This window comes from Cherax quadricarinatus, chromosome 42, assembly GCF_038502225.1.
Source record: "Cherax quadricarinatus isolate ZL_2023a chromosome 42, ASM3850222v1, whole genome shotgun sequence".
NCBI classification, from domain to species: domain Eukaryota; kingdom Metazoa; phylum Arthropoda; class Malacostraca; order Decapoda; family Parastacidae; genus Cherax; species Cherax quadricarinatus.
Genome location: NC_091333.1, coordinates 24,437,651 through 24,444,581, shown reverse-complemented (window position 1 = coordinate 24,444,581; position 6,931 = coordinate 24,437,651).

Below are 6,931 nucleotides of genomic sequence, written 5' to 3'. Positions count from 1 at the left end.
CATCATAGGCACAATCAATAAACCAGTCAATAAATTTTGGAATAAAGTATACACCAGATTTTTTTTAATAGTACCTGTATATTCACACTGTCAATATTATAAAAATATTTGTACAATATGAACAATATGTTTGAAAGATAATTTAATACGAGTAGCTTAATGAGAGAGTGAGGTGATGCAGGAGAACTCCAATTAGCTACAGCATGTACACCCATACTGAATCAGCTGAAACGGTGTGAGGAACTGATGCTCCAGGGTGGATCCTAGTTACAAGGTAAGCTAACTTGGAGGACTCTTACTCTGGCTGACTTGTGCAGCTGGTACTTACCCTTTATTGCACCAGCAATAATCTACTGTGCTTTTAGCAGATTTTTGATGATATGCAGGATTGTGGTTGTGTTGGTTACGCCAGTTATATACTCTGTGCACACCACACTGCAACCAGCCGGGGTCTGCCAAGGTTGAAAGTGATATTGTAGGTCTGGAGTCTTAAATAATAACATTTTACACGAAAGTTCAAATTGTGCATGGAGTTCAGGTGTGTTAGTGGAGAATAAAGAACAAAAAGGAACAATGCTGTGACCCGCACATAGGAGAGAGAAGTTACGACGATGTTTCGGTCCGACTTGGACCATTTACAATTTACGTTTTTTTTTCTATTTTCTGTCCCACCTACCGCTCTCCCTATCTCACACTACCACTGCTACTTCCACTACCATCCTTATCACTACCACTACCACTTCCACTTCTTGTCTTACCTTTACCACCACTCCTACGACTTCTCTTGCCCCGTCCCTTGCCTATATATACTGGCTCCTTCTCTCCTTCCTGTTAGTGTGATTTTGTAAATGGTCCAAGTCGGACGGAAATGTCGCCGTAAGCTCCTCTCTCCTATGTGCGGATTAATTGTGTAGTGTCAGTAGATAATGATTGTTGAACACGTGAACTACATATAGAGAATCCTCGCCATATGACAGAGTGTTCAAGCTTTATAATCAGATAAGTCTTCTTGCTGTGGTTTATATTTGGGGCAAGAAGAGTCCTCTGATGGAGACCTTCCTCACAAGATGCTTGAAGAACTGTGCCAACTTCCACATCCCAAGCATCTGTAACTAAACAGGTGAATAATCTGGTGACAATAACACTGGAGCTTCCTGACAACTACATGACCACACGAATGTGCATTTCCTACTGGTAAGGGTGGTTAAGGGGAGACTATATCAGAAAAGTTTTACAAAAATTATTACAAAATCTTATCATACCTAGGAATTCTTGAAGTGACTTCTTATTACGAAGGAAATGATAGCTTTGAATAGTTAACATGTTAGCATTTTTAGTTATTACTTTCTCTTCTCGCATTATATGTTCTAGAAAGGTTACTGAAGACCTATCAAAGGTTTATTTGTACGTCGGGAGATATATTCGTCCCAGGTGTCAGAAACAATTATTAAGACACTTAAGTTTGTCAACATTTTTTCTTACTTTTTCGTAGTAGTGTGTATAAGTTTTTCTATTGAGACAGACACATTGCACTTACCAGAAGGAGTTACAGAGAGAGAGATGGCAAAGGTATCGGGAATTTTTATGGTATCTGCAAACAAATAGCCAATACCAGCCAAAACTTGTTTAAATGTTAAAATTACATGTGTGCTTACAAACATTAACATTAATACTTGACCTCACGATTGTGAAAGTTACCTCACATATACACACACATACATACATACATACACACACACACACACACACACACACACACACACACACACACACACACACACACACACACACTCACTCACAGGGGTATGTCGTATGAGGAGAGGTTACGGGAACTCAACTTGCACTGGGCCAAGAAAACGTCAGAACCATCAGCGGAAGCTGTGTCACTGGTGGTCGTATTAGCAAGAGCTGCGTCAACGGCAGCTGCGGCTGCATCAGCATCTACAGCATAAATCCGTGTATCATAAAGCAAGTTATATCCAAACCTTAGTCAAAGTTAGAGATCGTAAATAATGAGCATGTGTCCAAGGAAGCAGTGGTGGCTGCAACTGTTGTGGCTGCAGCTGCTGTGGCAGCACCTGCGGATACATCCTTAACAGTAGTTGCCTCCTGTCCAGGAACCGCCATCCTGTACAGGGACCTCCATGGACGGTTGGTTGCGTTATACACAGGAAGATACTAGCGAAATTCCTGAAATAATATATTATGTAGAACAGGACGACAATAAACTATGCACGATTGTAGTAACTAGTGACATGGTCCTCAGACAAATAGAGAAACTAAAACCTAACAAATCCCCAGGTCCTGATGAACTGTTTGCAAGGGTGTTAAAGGAATGTAAAGAGGAACTTAGCATACCTTTGGTTAATCTTTTTAACATATCACTACAAACTGGCAGTGCCTGATAAGTGGAAAATGGCAAATGTAATACCTATTTACATGGCAGGTGACAGGTCCTTGGCTTCGAACTATAGACCAATAAGCCTTACCTCCATAGTGAGAAAATTTATGGAATCAATAATTGCCGAAGCAATTCGTAGCCATCTTGATAGGCATAAATTGATTAATGAATCTCAGCACGGTTATACCACCTCAAAGGTATTGCAGGAGGTAGATCATGGTAATGAATATGACATTGTGTATATGGACTTCAGTAAGGCTTTCGATAGAGTTCCATATCAGAGGCTGTTGAGAAAACATGAGGCACACTGAATAGGAGGAGAAATTTTTTCCTGGGTAGAGGCATGGTTGACAAATAGGCAGCAGGGAGTTTGCATAAATGGGAAGAAATCATAATGGGGGCACGTCACAAGCGGTGTTCCATAGGGGACAGTGTTGGGCCCGTTGTTGTTCAAATCTACATAAACGACACAGATGTGGGAATAAATAGCGACATAAGCAAATTTGCTGATGACGCCAAAATAGGCCGTCTAATTCATTCTAACGAGGACATTAGAGCACTCCAGGATGATTTGAATAGACTGATGCAATGGTCGGAGAAGTGGCAGATACAGTTTAGTATAGACAAATGCAAAGTTCTAAATGTTGGACAAGAAAATAACCATGCCACATATAAACTAAATAATGTAGATCTTAATATTAAGGATTGCGAAAAGGATTTAGGAGTTCTGGTTAGCAGTAATCTGAAACCAAGACAACAGTGCAAAAGTGATCGCAATAAAGCTAACAGAATTCTTGGCTTCATAGCAAGAAGAATAAACAATAGAAATTGTCAGGTTGTTCTTCAACTCTATATATCCTTGGTTAGGCCTCATTTAGACTATGCTGCTCAGTTCTGGTCACCGTATTACAGAATGGATATAAATGCTCTGGAAAACGTACAAATGAGGATGACAAAGATGATCCCATGTATCAGAAATCTTCCATATGAGGACAGACTGAGGGCCCTGAATCTGCACTCTCTGGAAAGGCGTAGAATTAGGGGGGGATATGATTGAGGTGTATAAATGGAAAACATGAATTAATAAAGGGGATGTAAATAGCGTGCTAAAAATATCTAACATAGACAGGACTCGTGGCAATGGTTTTAAATTGGAAAAATTCAGATTCAGGAAGGATATAGGAAAGCACTGGTTTAGTAATAGAGTTGTGGATGATTGGAACAAACTCCCGAGTACCGTCACAGAAGCTAAGACGTTGTGTAGTTTTAAAAATAGGTTAGATAAATACATGAGTGGGTGTGGGTGGGTGTGAGTTGGTCCTGACTATCTTGTGCTACCAGGTCTGATGCCGTGCTCCTTCCTTAAGTGACGTGTCTGACCTCACTAGGTCAGTGAGGTCAGATGGTCAGTAAGCTTAAGGGTTACTAGGTCAGTGAGTTTGAGCCGGTGGGAGAATTGGACCTGCCTCGCATAGGCCAGTAGGTCTGTTGCAGTGTTCTTTCTTTCTTATGTTCTTATAAGAACATGATACAACTTTTACAGACCTAGGTGATATCAAGGACATACTCTATAGAAAGAGCCTGGTTATTCGGAGCATTTCTGGCAAATTAGGTCAGTTTTGTCCCCTGAATGCGACCCGCACCAGTCGGCATACTGCCAGGTGAACAGCAAGTGTCTTAAAGATACACGCCCAATGTTTCCACCCGTACCAGGGATCATAGGACACTCAGTGTGTGAACTGAATGCACTACCAACCGAGCTACGGGACACAGAACTGGCAAGGTAGTTTTGGGACTGCATTGCTAACGGATTCGAACCCAAGGCGCTGGCTAGGCCACTTAAAATCCTCCATCATGAGCTTTTCCAATAATTAATATTCATCTCAACTTTATTCATTATGGAATTTTAGGACTAAAGTTGAAGTGACGGAAATATTCTATTGCTAAAATTTATTTACGTTAAACAGCGCCTTCAGGTATTCAGCTTCGATTCAAAGGAGGATAAGTCCAGTTCCTTGGATAAAAAGCACTTCACCAGCATCACATTGGAATCTTTATTGAGGAAACTGTTGCCAGCCAGTAGCTTTTTCTGGCTAATGCAGAGAAGAATGGTGAAAGATGTGGATAATTAAGTAATTAGTCCCTCAGCCTGGAGCCGATGTGTTCAGTCTATCAGTCTTCAGAAAAGATGCTTTTCTCACTAGGCATGCTGGCGTCTCAGGCAGACATGCTGGCGTCTCAGGCAGACATGCTGGCGTCTCAGGCAGACATGCTGGCGTCTCAGGCAGACATGCTGGCGTCTCAGGTAGACATGCTGGCGTCTCAGGTAGACATGCTGGCGTCTCAGGCAGACATGCTGGCGTCTCAGGCAGACATGCTGGCGTCTCAGGCAGACATGCTGGCGTCTCAGGTAGACTAGAACACTAGATATGCTGGCGTCTCCGGCAGACTGGAACACCAGACATGATGGCGTCTCCAGCAGACTGGAACACCAGAGATGCTGGAGTCTCCAGCAGACTGGAACACCAGAGATGCTGGAGTCTCCAGCAGACTGGAACACCAGAGATGCTGGAGTCTCCAGCAGGCTGGAACACCAGAGATGCTGGAGTCTCCAGCAAACTGGAACACCAGAGATGCTGGAGTCTCCAGCAGACTGGTACACCAGAGATGCTGGAGTCTCCAGCAGGCTGGAACACCAGAGATGCTGGAGTCTCCAGCAGACTGGAACACCAGAGATGCTGGAGTCTCCAGCAGACTGGAACACCAGAGATGTTGGCGTCTCCAGAAGACTGGAACACCAGAGATGCTGGCGTCTCCAGCAGACTGGAACATCAGAGATGCTGGAGTCTCCAGAAGACTGGAACACCAGAGATGCTGGCGTCTCCAGCAGACTGGTGCACCAGAGATGCTGGAGTCTCCAGCAGACTGGTACACCAGAGATGCTGGAGTCTACAGCAGACTGGAACACCAGAGATGCTGGCGTCTCCTGAAGACTGGAACACCAGAGATGCTGGCGTCTCCAGCAGACTGGAACACCAGAAATGCTGGAGTCTCCAGAAGACTGGAACACCAGAGATGCTGGCGTCTCCAGCAGATTGGTGCACCAGAGATGCTGGAGTCTCCAGCAGACTGGTACACCAGAGATGCTGGAGTCTCCAGCAGACTGGAACACCAGAGATGCTGGAGTCTCCAGCAGACTGGTACACAAGAGATGCTGGATTCTCCAGCACACTGGAACACCAGAGATGCTGGAGTCTCCAGCAGACTGGAACACCAGAGATGTTGGCGTCTCCAGAAGACTGGAACACCAGAGATGCTGGCGTCTCCAGCAGACTGGAACACCAGAGATGCTGGAGTCTCCAGAAGACTGGAACACCAGAGATGCTGACGTCTCCAGCAGACTGGTGCACCAGAGATGCTGGAGTCTCCAGCAGACTGGTACACCAGAGATGCTGGAGTCTACAGCAGACTGGAACACCAGAGATGCTGGCGTCTACTGAAGACTGGAACACCAGAGATGCTGGCGTCTCCAGCAGACTGGAACACCAGAAATGCTGAAGTCTCCAGAAGACTGGAACACCAGAGATGCTGGCGTCTCCAGCAGACTGGTGCACCAGAGATGCTGGAGTCTCCAGCAGACTGGTACACCAGAGATGCTGGAGTCTCCAGCAGACTGGAACACCAGAGATGCTGGAGTCTCCAGCAGACTGGTACACCAGAGATGCTGGAGTCTCCAGCAGACTGGTACACCAGAGATGCTGGCGTCTCCAGCAGACTGGAGCACCAGAGATGCTGGAGTCTCCAGCAGGCTGGAACATCAGAGATGCTGGAGTCTCCAGCAGACTGGAGCACCAGAGATGCTGGAGTCTCCAGAAGACTGGAACACCAGAGATGCTGGCGTCTCCAGCAGATTGGTGCACCAGAGATGCTGGAGTCTCCAGCAGACTGGTACACCAGAGATGCTGGAGTCTCCAGCAGACTGGAACACCAGAGATGCTGGAGTCTCCAGCAGACTGGTACACCAGAGATGCTAGAGTCTCCAGCAGACTGGAACACCAGAGATGCTGGAGTCTCCAGCAGACTGGAACACCAGAGATGCTGGCGTCTCCAGAAGACTGGAACACCAGAGATGCTGGCGTCTCCAGCAGACTGGAACACCAGAGATGCTGGCGTCTCCAGAAGACTGGAACACCAGAGATGCTGGCGTCTCCAGCAGACTGGAACACCAGAGATGCTGGAGTCTCCAGAAGACTGGAACACCAGAGATGCTGGCGTCTCCAGCAGACTGGTGCACCAGAGATGCTGGAGTCTCCAGCAGACTGGTACACCAGAGATACTGGAGTCTACAGCAGACTGGAACACCAGAGATTCTGGCGTCTCCTGAAGACTGGAACACCAGAGATGCTGGCGTCTCCAGCAGACTGGAACACCAGAAATGCTGGAGTCTCCAGAAGACTGGAACACCAGAGATGCTGGCGTCTCCAGCAGACTGGTGCACCAGAGATGCTGGAGTCTCCAGCAGACTGGTAC